Source organism: Pristis pectinata, chromosome 35, assembly GCF_009764475.1.
Source record: "Pristis pectinata isolate sPriPec2 chromosome 35, sPriPec2.1.pri, whole genome shotgun sequence".
Lineage (NCBI taxonomy): Eukaryota > Metazoa > Chordata > Chondrichthyes > Rhinopristiformes > Pristidae > Pristis > Pristis pectinata.
In genome coordinates this window covers 16,095,929-16,110,474 of record NC_067439.1, presented here as the reverse complement: position 1 = coordinate 16,110,474, position 14,546 = coordinate 16,095,929, and the positions used below count along the sequence as shown (strand labels likewise).

The 14,546-nt window shown below is 43.5% G+C and overlaps 1 long non-coding RNA gene across 1 annotated transcript in view; it reads left to right on the top strand.

Moving 5' to 3' along the window:
- Positions 1-14,546, top strand: part of LOC127586460 (uncharacterized) — a 138,321-nt gene that overhangs the window by 90,757 nt on the left and 33,018 nt on the right. The gene's annotated exons all lie outside the window — the stretch shown is intronic.

Genomic DNA, 14,546 nt, shown 5'->3' with positions numbered 1-14,546 from the left:
GTCATGATCTTATTGAATGGTGGAGCCAAAAAGCTTCTATCTCTTTCATTCTTATGGTAAATGGATCTCAGTCTTAAACAACATTTTCTGCGGCAGTGTTGTGTGAAATCGTTCTTTACTGTCTTAAGGATCAAGGACTCTGGACACGAGCTTTGTAGACCAAAACTAGTTTAATCACAAAGGCAAACGCGGGACAGAATAGATGGGAGCAGACACACGCTCACTCACGCACAGGATACCGCGAACACGAGAGGGGAAGCGCAACTGGGGTAAAATACACACACACACACTGATACACACAAGCACACAGTAACAATGTACAACTTCAGGATATAATACTTCAATGCCTGACCCACACTAGCATTGGCCCTTAACACTCCCTGACCATGTGGTGATGCACTCTTACCAGTGATCTCTGCAGCGTTGTCTCACTACTCCTGGGGTCATCAAAAGAGGAAGGGCTAGGTGATGCAGCCCTTTTTATGGTGCTAGGAGGCTGGGTAGAGCCTCACTGTTGTGATTTAAACGAGCCAATGGTGTGGGGGGGGGGGGGGGGTCAAAGACAAAGGTTCCTGCCACAGCCAATGGTCAGGCAAGTTCAGAGGCAAAAGGTACTCTCACACCTGAGGGGTGGGTGGAGCCGCACCTTGATTGACAGTAGTATCACTTCCGATCAGAGGAGCAATGCTGTCCTCCGGTCAGCGGGGGTCAGTGTTGTTACTGTCACGTGACAGCCATGTGGATTTCTCACAACAGGCAGCCATACTAGACCACCTCAATTGTTGATCATGAGAGAGGATGTATTGCAGTGGTTTGGATGTTGCATTGCAGAAAGAAAGAGATGCATCCTATATCTGCGAAATTGGAGGTGAGATGTTGCAGGTAGTTCTGCTGAAACACACTGAGAAGTCTTTGGAAATGGATAGCTACAAAGGTCAATGCTGGATATTTGGGCCCAAGGATGTCCAGTGACAAAGTCAGTGAACTTATCTTCATTAGCTACATCTTATCAACTGCCCCTGAGCATAAGCTGATGATCTGTACTGCCTAGAAGGATAGCACAGCAGGAGTTTGTTAATGGCACTCTTTGCAAATTACTTGCACACCATTCTGTCATGGAAATACATTGGCATTCCTTCACCATTACTGGATCTAAATTATGGAATCTTGTATTAAACAACACCTTCACCAGAAGAACCACAGCTGTTCAGGAAAGAAGTTTACTGCCATATTCCCAAAGCTAAAGAAAAATGAGAAAAAAAATGCTGACCCCTCCAGCGATGCACAACTTCTGTAAACAAGTGAACCAAAGCTAGTACTTAATTCAACAACCCTTTCCTCATGTTGCTACAATCACAATGTTTTGCTGAGAATGGAGTGAGAGCTGCTGGTGGCCACAAATTAAAGGCAGCTATCCAGCAAGGGGCAGCTGCACTGGATTTCAGGATGGGGTGCTGGGTGGCTGTAAAAAGTAAGGGGTTTCAAGGAGTTGAGTGACCCAGAAGAAGCCTTAAGAGGGTCAGAAGGAACAGAGTTAGGGTGGGGGGTGGGGGTGGGGGAAGAGCTGTCAGGTCTGGTCTAGATTTGTAGACTTGGGGGGGTAGGTTTGGAAGTGACATGGGATGGCAAGTGAGAGTTGATGCAATGCAGCAGGATGGAGCAGAGGACATTACAGGAGTCTAAGTTCAGCACTGTGATGTGAAGATCTTGTCTTGGAAGTGTCCAACAATGTTTGCTCCCAAGATAACACAAGCTTATTTTCCCATTGAACTCCAAAGAGAGTTTTGCAAGGGAATGAACTCATCTCATACTGAAATTGCCCCGAAGGGTTGAGGCTCAGGTTACCTAACCGTTTCCCCCACTGTCCCAAGCTATTGGAAAAGGATGTATTGCTTTAAATCAGCAGCTATATGGTAACCAGTAGTACAAAGTTTGAACTTTTTGAGCTTCATACCATATACATGTGCTTAGTTCATTCCGAAATAATAATCTTAATTTCATTCCTAAATGAGAGAGTTCTGCTGTAAAAATCATTTGTCTTTGGATTTTCCCAATCAGATGATAGGTTATCTATATCTATTCTATTGAATTCATTTTAATTTTAATCCTATAATTTTAACTAACTTTATAAGAGCAACCCTCAACCTTCTTAACTCAAAGGGAATAAAAAACCTTTTTATGCAATCTGCTCTTACAATTTAATCCTTAACATACAGTATAATTTTGATGAATAATTCATTAGCCATTAGAATATAACAGTTGGGACATTATGTTACAACCTAACAAATTACAAAGGTTTGACCGTATTTAGAGTACAGTGGCATGCAAAAGTTTGGGCACCCCTGGTCAAAATTTCTGTTACTGTGAATAGTTAAATGAGTAGAAGATGAACTGATCTCCAAAAGTCATAAAGTTAAAGATGAAACATTCTTTTCAACATTTTAAGCAAGATTAGTGTATTATTTTTGTTTTGTACAATTTTAGAGTGAAAGAAAGGAAAGGAGCACCGTGCAAATGTTTGGGCACCCCAAGGGATTTGAGCTCTCAGATAACTTTTACCAAGGTCCCAGACCTTCATTAGCTTGTTAGGGCTATGGCTTGTTCACAGTCATCGTTAGGAAAGGCCAGGTGATGCAAATTTCAAAACTTTATAAATACCCTGACTCCTCAAACCTTGTCCCAACAATCAACAGCCATGGGCCCCTCTAAGCAGTTGCCTAGCACTCTGAAAATTAAAATAAATGATGCCCACAAAGCAGGAGAGGGCTATAAGAAGATAGCAAAGTGTTTTCAGGTTGCCGTTTCCTCAGCTCGTAATGTAATTAAGAAAAGGCAGTTAAGGAAAGGAACGGTGGAGGTCAAGTTGGGGTCCGGAAGACCAAGAAAACTTTCCGAGAGAACTGCCCGTAGGATTGCTAGAAAGGCAAATCAAAACCCCCGTTTGACTGCAAGAGACCTTCAGGAAGATTTAGCAGGCTCTGGAGTGGTGGTGCACTGTTCTACTGCGCAGCGACACTTGCACAGATATGACCTTCATGGAAGAGTCATCAGAAAAAACCTTTCCTGCGTCCTCACCACAAAATGCAGCGTCAGAAGTTTGCATAGGAACATCTAAACAAGCCTGATGCATTTTGGAAACAAGTCCTGTGGACTGATGAAGTTAAAATAGAACTTTTTGGCCACATGAGCAAAGGTACATTTGGAGAAAAAAGGTGCAGAAGTTCATGAAAAGAACACCTCTCCAACTGTTAAGCATTGGGGGATGGATCGATCATGCTTTGGGCTTGTGTTGCAGCCAGTGGCACGGGGAACATTTCACTGGTAGAGGGAAGAATGAATTCAATTAAATACCAGCAAATTCTGGAAGCAAACATCACACGGTCTGTAAAAAAGCTGAAAATGAAAAGAGGATGGCTTCTACAACAGGATAACGATCCTAAACACACCTCAAAATCCACAATTGACTACCTCAAGAGGCACAAGCTGAAGGTTTTGTCATGGCCCTCACAGTCCCCTGACCTAAACATCATCGAAAATCTGTGGTTAGACCTCAGAAGAGCAGTGCATGCAAGGCAGCCCAAGAATCTCACAGAACTAGAAGCCTTTTGCAAGGAAGAATGGGCTAAAATTCCCCAAACAAGAATTGAAAGACTCTTAGCTGGCTACAGAAAGCATTTACAAGCTGTGATACTTGCTAAACGTGGTAGTACTAAGTACTGACCGTGCAGGGTGCCCAAACTTTTGCTTCAGGCCCTTTTCTTTTTTTGTTATTTTGAAACTGTAAAAGATGGAAATAAAAAAAGTAATCTTGCTTAAAATATTAAAGCAATGTGTCAGCTTTAACTTTATGCCTTTTGGAATTCAGGTCATCTTTTACTCACTTAGCTATTCACAGTAACAGAAATTTTGACCAGGGGTGCCCAAACTTTTGCATGCCACTGTATTGTGCAGTTCTGGTTGCCACACTATTGCAAGGATGTGTGTGCTGGGGAGAGTGCAGAGGAGATTCACCAGGATGTTGTCTGATTGGAGGACTTCATTTCTGGAGAATGATTGGACAGGCTGGGCTTGTCTTTCCTGGAGTCAAGGAGGCTTAGGGGTGACCTAATAGAGGCTTATAGAAGTACAAGAGGCATAGAGAGAGTCAATAGTCAGAATCTTTTAACCAAGGTAGGGGCATCTAAAACAAGAGGGCGTAGTTTAACCTGAAGAAAGGGCATTTGAGGGGAAAGTTTTTTACACAGCAAGTGGTTGATATCTAGAACTCACTGCAGGAGGAGGTGGTTGAGATATAATCACTACATTTAAGAGACATTTAAGCAGACACTTATAGGATACGAACCTAATGTGGGCAAAGATGGATTAGTGTAGATGGGCAAAATGGTCAACATGCCCATTGCTGTGCTGTACAATGTTTGACTCTACGATATCTTCCAAGGTGTCAGTTCCAGAACTAAACCAGGTACTTCAGATAGGATCTAAGGCTTGATACTACTGAAGCATAGCTTCTTGAAATAAAAGCAAATTACCAACGGCCTGTTTGATTTTCGTACATGCTCATTAGTGTTTAGACATCTGTATATATGGACTTCCGAATTTCTTTGCTCCTGTACAGATCCTGGCAGCAGCATTGAGGAAATAATCCTATTTTCTTGATCCAACATAGATGGCCTTCATCTCCTCACACAGAATTCCACATGCCACAGTTGAGGCCACTCGTTCAATCTCTATGTTGACCTTTTTCTCCCATCAAACGACTTGGATGAGTTGGGCTGAAGGGCCTGTTTCCATGCTGTATGACCTTATGACTCTATGATTTGATCTGCCACAGAGTTCCCACATACGTTGTAAAACCCATCTTAATAGATCTGAATGAAAGATTCATGAATTGGAATTGGAATTGGTTTGGAATTGGAATTGATTTATTCTTGTCACTTGTACTGAAGTATGGTGAAAAACTTGTCTTGCATACTGTTCGTACAGATCAATTCATTAAACAGTGCATTGAGGTAGTACCAAGGTAAAACAATACATAATGCAGAGAAAGCTGTTACAGCTACAGGGAACGTGCAGTGCAGGTAGACAATAAGGTGCAAGGTCATAATGAGGTAGATTGTGAGGTCAAGAGTTCATCTTATTGTACTAGGGAGCCATTCAATAGTCTTATAACAGCGGGATAGAAGCTGTCCTTCAGCCTGGTGTTACGCGTTTTCAGACTTTTGTATCTTCTGCCCAGTGGGAGGGGGGAGAAGAGAGAAAGCCTGGGGTGAGTGGGGTCTTTGATTGTGCTGGCTGCTTTACCGAGGTAGCGAGAAGTATAGACAGAGTCCATGGAAGGGAGACTGGTTTCCGTGATGCGCTGAACTGTGTCCACAACTCTCTGCAGTCTCTTGCAGTCCTGGGCAGAGCAGTTACCGTACCAAGTTGTGATGCATCTGGATAGGATGCTTTCTATGGTGCATTGATAAAAGTTGATGAGTGTCAAAGGGGACATACCAAATTTCTTTAGGCTCCTGAGGAAGTAGAGGCGCTGGTGAGCTTTTTTGGCCGTGGCGACTGCATGGTTAGACCAGGACAGACTATTCTCTTCAAAGACTGCAGCTGACCATTGATTTTAGATCTGGATTTATTTCTATTTGCCAAGTGGAAGTTGCACTATGATATGCTTCAGGCCATGTGGTAGAGCATATTCCTAGCTGTGGATCTTCCGGGAGGTTTTTCTGGAATGCAGTGGTCTGGAACTTAGAGGAAAATTTGTGTGAACTAAATTTTCCATGGCAGGTATCCGTCTGCCCAAAGCAATCCTTCTGATAGTACCTCATTGGTCCTGGATCTCAGATCACAGTAAGTCATTTTCAGGCCAAGGACTCTGTGACAGGTTGAAGACTATTCATCTGGTTTGAAGTCTCCTGACAGATCTTCACTTTAGCTCTAGGGTTCAACTTGGCCTTGCTCTTGCCAAACATCTTGGTCTCATTTTTGCAAGTTATTTTCAGAATATTTAGTTTTGCTGTGAAATGGGGGAGATTCCTCACTTTTTTTTATTCTGAAAGAATTTTAAAAGTTAGAACCTAGTTTAACACATTGTTTGAATCATCGTATCAAAAACAGCATTTTTCTTTCTTACTTAATAGGATTAAATAAAGGCTGCAGAAGTGCATTGATTTACTGGAATCAATATTGTTATAAAATATTTAACTTGTAATATGTGGTTTTCCATTTTGAGAATATAATTAGGTATAAATAGTACACAGCAAATCAATTCACAATAAAATAATGAATGGTAAAGGAAATAAAAATACACATTGATGTGAGCCTTTTACAAACATCCTGAAGATTTTCCAGTCAACTAAATATCTTTTCTTTCATTACTTTCATAAAGTCCATGGATACAGAGTGAGTCCAGAAGAACAAGATTCTGAGAGTGGCTGCTTCCTCTGTGGAGGGTTGAGAAGTAAGGGACATAGGAGTTAATTATTTAGAACAGAGACAAGAAGCAATTTATTTACCCAGGGAATTCTAAACCTTTGGAATTTTATGCTTTATAAAAGCATGTTTTTGCTCATTTATTGGGTTTGTTCAAGGCTGAAATCTTCGAAGGCCAAGACAATGAGGGATGTGGAAATCATGTTGGAAATTGCACCAAGATCGGCGATGAACTTATTCAATGACAGAGAAAGTTTGAGGGGCCATATCACCTACTCCTATTTCTTTGCCCTGTGCTCTTATACCCACATTCTTAAACATGTACATGACTTCTTAAAATATCACATTAAAATAATAACCTCTTATAGATATGGACAGAGAAGTAGCAGATGGCATTTAATCTGGGCAAGGGTGAGGTGTTGTATTTTGGGAAATTATACAGTTAATGCAGGACTCTTAGCTGTGTTGATGTACATTGGGATCTTGAGGTCCATCTGCAGCTCACTGAAAGTGGCTGCACAAGTAGATAGGGTGGTAACAACGCCATACAGCATGCTTGCCTTCATCGGTTGGGGCATTGAGTGCAAGAGTAAGGAAGTCATGTTGCAGCTGTATAAAACTTTGGTTAGGCCGCACATGGAGTATTGTGTGCAGTTCTGGTCACCCCATTACAGGAAGGATGTGGAGGCTTTGCAGAGGGTGCAGAAGAGGTTCACCAGGATGCTGCCTGGATGAGAGGGGATGAGATAATAATAGAATCAGATAATAACTCTGATTCCAATTCTGAATCTGAGCTATGAGGAGAGGTTGGATAAACTTGGGTTGTTTTCTCTGGAGCATCGGAGGCTGAGGGGCAATCTGATATAACTTTATAAAATGAGAGGCAAAATAGGGTAGATAGTCAAAAGCATTTTCCCAGGGTAGAGATGTCAAATACTTGACATGCATTTAAGGTGAGAGGAGGAAATTTTAAGGAGATGTGCGGGACAAGTTTTTTACACAGAGAGTGGTGGGTGCCTGGAATGTGTTGCCAGAGGTGGTGGTGGAAGCAGGTATGATGGAAGTGTTTAATGGACAGTTAGATAGATGCAAGAATTTGTGGCAAATGGAGGGATATGGATCATGTGCAGGCAGAAGAGATATAGTTTAATTTGGCATTGTGTTCAGGATAGACATTGTGGGCAGAAGGGCCTGTTCATGTCCTGTACATTCTTTTAAGGTTTAAAGCTATCCCAGAGGCTGATTCAGTAAATACACTGCCTGCTGGAACACTAAATGTTAAGAGACCAGAAGATTTCGGGTTGAATTCTGAGTTCAGACAGAGATAGCAAATGTCAGTTCTGTAGCTGGATAACGATGCATCGCTCAGCTCATCGGAGCTACATTGATGCCAGATAAAGAAAATCATGTCAGATTGCAGCTCCTATTCAACATCCAGTAACTCTTTCAAGAACAACGTGTGAATTCACATTGAGCAAGAAGGCAAAGAGACTTCACTGAGAACAGATTTCTTGAGCTCTTTGCTTTATGCAGTATGATGCTACATAAGGAATAGTGAAGTGTTTGTGAAATTTGTACTCTTGGTCCTTTAACACTTTATGCAAACACTAGGTCACAAACTCCCACAATCCCTTCAGTACTTAAGGTTCTTAAGCTCTTCAGGGTAGCCGAGTGCGATCTATACATTTCATTGCTTTACTACCCTTTATTAATGTGAGCACAGTATAGTGTGTCACTCTAACGCTGTTTGTGAAAGTCACATAAAGTTTAAAATCTTCATCTGCAAGGTTCACAGAAGAGTGTGGTCAGGTTACCCTGTATAACACCAGGCTGAAACTCAGAATCAGAATCTCAGATCAGGTTTATTATTACTGACATATGTCATAAAATGTGTTGTTTTGCGGCAGCAGTGCAGTGCAAGACATAAAGACATAAAAATTACCATAAATTACAAAAATAAAAAATTGTGCAAAAGAGGAATAACAAGGCAGTGTTCATGGGTTCATAGACCATTCAGAAATCTGATGGTGGAAGGAAGAAGCTGTTCCTGAATCACTGAGTGCGGGTCTTCAGGCTCCTGTACCTCCTCCCTGATGGTAGTAATGAGAAGAGGGCAAGTCTCCGGTGGTGATGGCCCTTAATGATGGATGCCGCCTTTTTGAGGTACTGCCTCTTGAAGATGTCCTCGATGGTGGGGAGGGTTGTGTCCGTGATGGAGCTGGCCTCTGCAGCCTCTTATGATCCTGTGCATTGAAGCCTCCATACCAGACTGTGATGCAACCAGTCAGAATACTCTCCGCCGTACATCTGTAGAATTTTGGAAGAGCCTTCTTCATAATTGCATCAATGTGTTGGGCCCAGGATAGATCCTCGGAGATGTTGACATCCAGGAACTTGAAGTGGCTCACACTTTCCACCGCTGACCACCCAATGAGGACTGGTGTGTGTTCTCCTGTCTTCCCCTTCCTGAAGTCCACAGTTAATTCCTTGGTCTTGAAGCTTGTCGATTGGTACTGAGGGGATGATGGTGTTGAACACTGAGCTATAATTGATAAACAGCAGTCTGATGTATGTTTTGCTTTTGCCTAGGTGCTCCAAAGCCGAATGGAGAGCCAGTGAGATTGCGTCCGCTGTAGACCTGTTGTGGCGGTCAGCAAACAGCAACAGGTCTAGGTCCTTGCTCAGGCAGGAGTTGATTCCAGCCATGACCAACCTCTCAAAGCACTTCATCACAGTAGGTGTGAGTGCTACTGGGCGATAGTAGTTGAGGCAGCTCAGACCTGCTCTTCTTGGGCACTTGGTATCATTGATGCCCTTTTGAAGCAAGTGGGAACTTTCGACTGCAGCAGTGAGAGGTTGAAGATGTTCTTGAACACTCCCGCCAGCTGGTCGGCACAGATTTTCAGTACCCGGCCAGGTGCACTGTCAGGGCCTGATGCACTGTTAGTTCCAGCATGACGTTTTTACTGATCTGTTGCAGGTTCTTGCAGCTCCCAGCACTTAGCCTCACAGGTGTGTTCCCTGCAGCTATTCTTAAAGGGACATACCTCAGTGCAGCTGCACACTTCCTGCTACAGGGGAGTATTATGACTAAATGAATGAACACTGCAGTGATGGGTGGGGGTGGTGGGAGAGAGCTCCCAGGGGTCAGGAGGACCTGGATAAGTTGGTGAAGAACCATGCCTGCAGGAAGCATGTTATTTACACAAAGGTGTCAGGAGCTCTGCCCGTGGGTTGGCAGGGAGGTCTCTGTAAGGACATGAGTGCCAGTTCTGAATGCCTGAGAAATCCTGCAATAGTGTAGTTCACCTTGCCTGTTTAGTCTGTTCCTGCAGTCTGAAGGAAAATAGATAACTCCTTAAATAAGTAGTTTGGGTGACTTCCTTTGTGGAACAATGGGCAGCAAACTGTGAGATGTAACAGAGATCAGCAGCCTGGAATGATCCTGAATTTAGGAAACTGAGGGTGACAGTGAACATGACCTCCATGTGCAGAGCAGTTGAGACAGGTGTGTGAGACTGTGTTTGAGGTTTCTAGAGGTCTCCAATCACTGTGAAGACAAAAAGGACAGTTTAATCAATTGGTTACAGGTTTCAAGGAAGGGGAGGTTAGTAAATCATGGTTGTTCTTTGATTAAATAAGAAATGCCAACAAACTTCTGAGAAATTACTAACTTTTGGATTGGATGCACCTATGCTGTTTTTATACACAGAAAGAGGACATTCAGCCCATTGGGTCCTGCCAGCTTCCAGCACAGCAATCATATTAGTTCCATTCCTTCTCTCCTTAATTCCCTATGCCCCTGCAACTGATTCCCTCTCACACGTGCCCATCAATTCCTCTTTGATTTTTTTTAACTATTAATCTACATTAAGGATAATGGCAGATGGAATTTAACTCAGATAAGTGAAAAGTGTTGGATTTTGGTATGTTAAACCAAGGCAGGAATTACACAGTGAGTGAAAGGAGAGTGTGGTGGAACAGAGAGACCTTGGAGTACAAGCACCTAGTTCCATCAAAGTAACAACGCAGGTGGAAAAGGTGGTACAGAAGGGATTTGGGACACTCAACTTCATTGGACTGGGCATTGTGTACAAGAGTTGGGGCATCATGTTACAGCTGCATAGGGCATTGGTGAGACCACACCTGGAATATTGTGTGCAGTTCTGGTCACCGTTCTATAGGAAGGATGTGATTAAGATGGAGAGGCTGCAGATTGCTGGGACTGGAGGGATTGAGTTATAAGGAGAGACTGGACGGGCTGGGACTGTTTTCCCTGGAGTGAAAGAACCTTATAGAGATTTATAAAATCATGAGGGGTGTAGATAAGGTGGATTACCACAGCCCTTTTCCTAGAATAGGGGAGTCTAAAACTAGAGGGCACAGGTTTAAGATGAGAGGGGAAAGATTTAAAGGGGACCTGAGGGGCAATGTCTTCACACAGAGGGTGGTGGGTGTGTGGAACAAGCTGCCAGAGGAATTGGTAGAGGTGGGTACAATTACAGCATTTAGAAGACATTTGGACAGGTTCACAAATAGAAAAAGGATATAGGCCAAATGCAGGCAAATGGGACTAGCTGAGAAAGATACTTTGGCTGGCATGGACCAGTTGGACTGAAGGGCCTGTTTCCGTGCTGTAAAACTATGTCTCTATTAATGAATAATTTACAGCAGCCAATTAACCCACCAGCACATCCTTGTGACATGGGAAGAAACTGGAGAATCTGGAGGAAACCCAGATAACCACAGCCTGCAAGCTCCACACAGACAGCTTCTGAAATCAGGATCAACCCTGGGTCTCCGGAGCTGTGAGGCAGCAGCTCAACATCTCGCTCCACCACGCCACTCTGAACTGGAATAAATGAACTCAGGAACAGCTCCTCATTTGCCATCTTGGAACCTTGCAGCCTAACGGCGTGAACATTAAATTCTCCCACTTCAAGTAATCCCCTCAACACCCCCCCCCACCCCCCAAACACACCCCACTCCCCAACCATGCCTGTTGTTTTCTTCCCCTTCCTAGCCTATCTCTCTTTCTTTTACCCTTTTTTTCTCCTTACCTTTGACCCATCCCCGGTGGATCTGCTCTCCCCTCCCCCCTCGCACCTGCATCTACCTTTCACCACCTTGTGCCCACCCCACCTCCCCTCTATTGTCCACCTATCACTGCTCTGCTGTTCCCTCCTATATATCGGGCTTCCCCTTTTCCCATCTTCAGTCCTGAAGAAGAGTCCTGACCCGAAACATTGACCGCCTGCTTTTCTCCACGGATGCTGCCTGGCCTGCTGAGTTCCTCCAGCATCATCGTGTTTTTCATCTGGATTCCAGCATCTTCGGTCCTTTGTTTCTCTAAATTAACCTTATTTCATTTTCCTCATCTCCACATGTTCTCCTACATCCTTTTTAAAAAGGCTAATCTGTTTCCTTTTAAATTGTGGATAGTTCCTTCTTCAACACATTTCAAAACTCAGTATAAAAATGCCTTCTTATTTGATCATTTCCTACATTGCAGTTTGTGAATGATTATCAACAAATGAAACAAACAACTTACACTCTCTACTTTTCTTAATTTTAAAACTCTTTTAGTTGATAACTCGCTATTTCTGGCATCATTTTAATGGGTCCGTCCTTTCTTTGCTTCCAATTTCTTTCCCCTCGTTCACATGACAATGTAATTTATCTTTAACCATATTCTGGTACAAAATCATATCCCTTCTTTGCTCTTGCGTTTAGTGCTCACATACATGAGATCCAAAATCTCATTTGCCTTCTTAATGATCTTTTTCTACCCATTGTCTTAAATCAGATTGGTTCAATTGAGCAGATGTGATTCATAATCCACATGGGTACTGTCTGCTGGAACGAAGGTGCAATGCATTGTCAGTGCTGACCACAGGAGCAAATGTTTAATCAAGGCCCCACCTTAAATTCTGATGGAAATAGAAGATCCCAAGGTGTTGTTCGAAGAATAGCAGTGGATTCTCCTGGTGTCCAGACTGACATTTCTTTTGCCATTTGTACCAAGAGAACCTGATCTGCTTTTAATATCAGAAACATGTTAACGAATGACTGTTGGATATTTGATTGACATGATCATCACAACCCATAAGTATTTTCTCTAGAAACATTCCTTTTAAGAATTGATTTTAACCTCCAATAATATCAGTAGGTAGATATTTAGTCACATAACTTGCACAGAAGGCATGAGACAGAATATCTAATTGCAACCTGCAAAGAAGAAATTGTGGCATGCCTAACCTGCGAGTGATGTTTTTTTGACAGTTTTATTTCCTCAGCATGATTCTCCAAATCCCTGTTTTGAAGCATCAATTCTCATCTCACAGAAGAGTGATAAATCTGTCTGAATCCAGAGCAGGATCCTGAACAAAAAAAGCTTCAAAGCAAAGCAGAGCATGTCCAAGCCTCCATATGTGAACCCAAAGGATGACACCATGCTCCAGACGGTGAGGCTGACATCCCCTGAAAGATGCGTCTGATATTAAATGAAGGATTGTCTGCAGCTGCTGCAGTGGTTCCTAACGTTGTCCATGATGATATCAGTATGTTGCTTTGACCTTCTGTTTACAAACACTTTCCATTATTTTAGGATTCTTTCCCGGAGAAATTCATTGACACAATGCACATTTTTAAATGGGTGCCAAAGCAACAATTTTAGGGCAGGTACGCACACAATTTTAAAAATAATTGTTGTAATAGTGTAGAGGTTAACATGACGCTATTACAGCGCCAGCGATCAGGGTTCGATTCCCATCGCTGTCTGTAAGGAGTTTGTACGTTCTCCCGTGTCTGCGTGGGTTTCCTCCGGGTGCTCCGGTTTCCTCCCACATTCCAAAGACGTACAGGTAGGTTAATTTGGGTTTAAATGGGTGGCGCGGACTCGTTGGGCCGGAAGGGCCTGTTACCACGCTGTAAATAGAAAAAAACAAGGGATGTGGGCTTCACAGGCTGAGCCAGCATTTAATTGCCCATCCCTAATTGCCCCTGAGAAGGTGGTGGTGAGCTGCCTTCTTGAACTGCTGCAGTCCTTGAGGTGTGGGTCTACTCACAATGCTGTTAGCAAGGGAGTTCCAGGATTTTGATCCAGCAACGGTGATATTTTTCCAATTCAGGACGGCGTGTGGCTCGGAGGGCAACATCCAGGGGTGGTGTTCCCCGTGCTTGTGCTGCCCTTGTCCTTCTAGCTGGTAGAGGTGGTGGCTTTGGAAGGTGCTGTCTAAGGAGGCTTGGTGAGTTGCTGCAGATGGTATAAACTGCTACAACTGTGTGTCAGTGGTGGAGTGAGTGAATGGTTGTGAATAGTGTGCCTATCAAGCAGGCTGCTGTGTCCTGGATAGTGTTGAGCTTCTTGAGTGTTGTTGAAGCTGCCCTCACCCAGGAAGGTGCAGAGTGTTCCAGCACACTCCTGACTTGAGCCCTGTAGATGGTGGACAGGCCTTGGGCAGTTCGGAGGTGAGTTACTTGTCACAAGATTCCCAGCCTCTGAACTACTCTGTAACCACAGTGTGTATGTGGCTACTCCAGTTAAGTTTCTGGTCAATGGTAACCCCCAGGATATCGACAGCGGGGGATTCAGTGACGGTAATTGAATGTCAGGGGGTGATAGCTGGATTTTCTCTGGTTGGATATCATCATTGCCTGACACTTGTGTAACGCAACTGTTACTTGTCACCTATTAGCCCAGGCTTGGATATTGTCCAGGTCTTGCTGCATTTGGATGTGGACTGCTTCATTATTCGAGGAGTCATGAATGGTGCTGAACATTCTGCAATCATCAGTAAACCTCCCTATTACTGACCTTACATCTGAAGGAAGGTCATCGATGAAACAGTGGGGATCATTGGGTCTAAGACAGTACCCTGAGGAACTCCTGCAGAGATGTCCTGCGGCTGGGATGATTGACCTCTAACCACTACGACAGTCACACACCATTTGCTACTGGAGTCGTAGATTCTACGGCACAGTGATTAGGCCACACTCGGAGTATTACGTGCAATTCTGGTCGCTCCATTGTAGGAAGGATGTGGAGGCTTTGGAAAGGGTGCAGAAGAGGTTTACCAGGATGTTGCCTGGATTAGAGGGTTTGAGCTATAAGGAGAGGT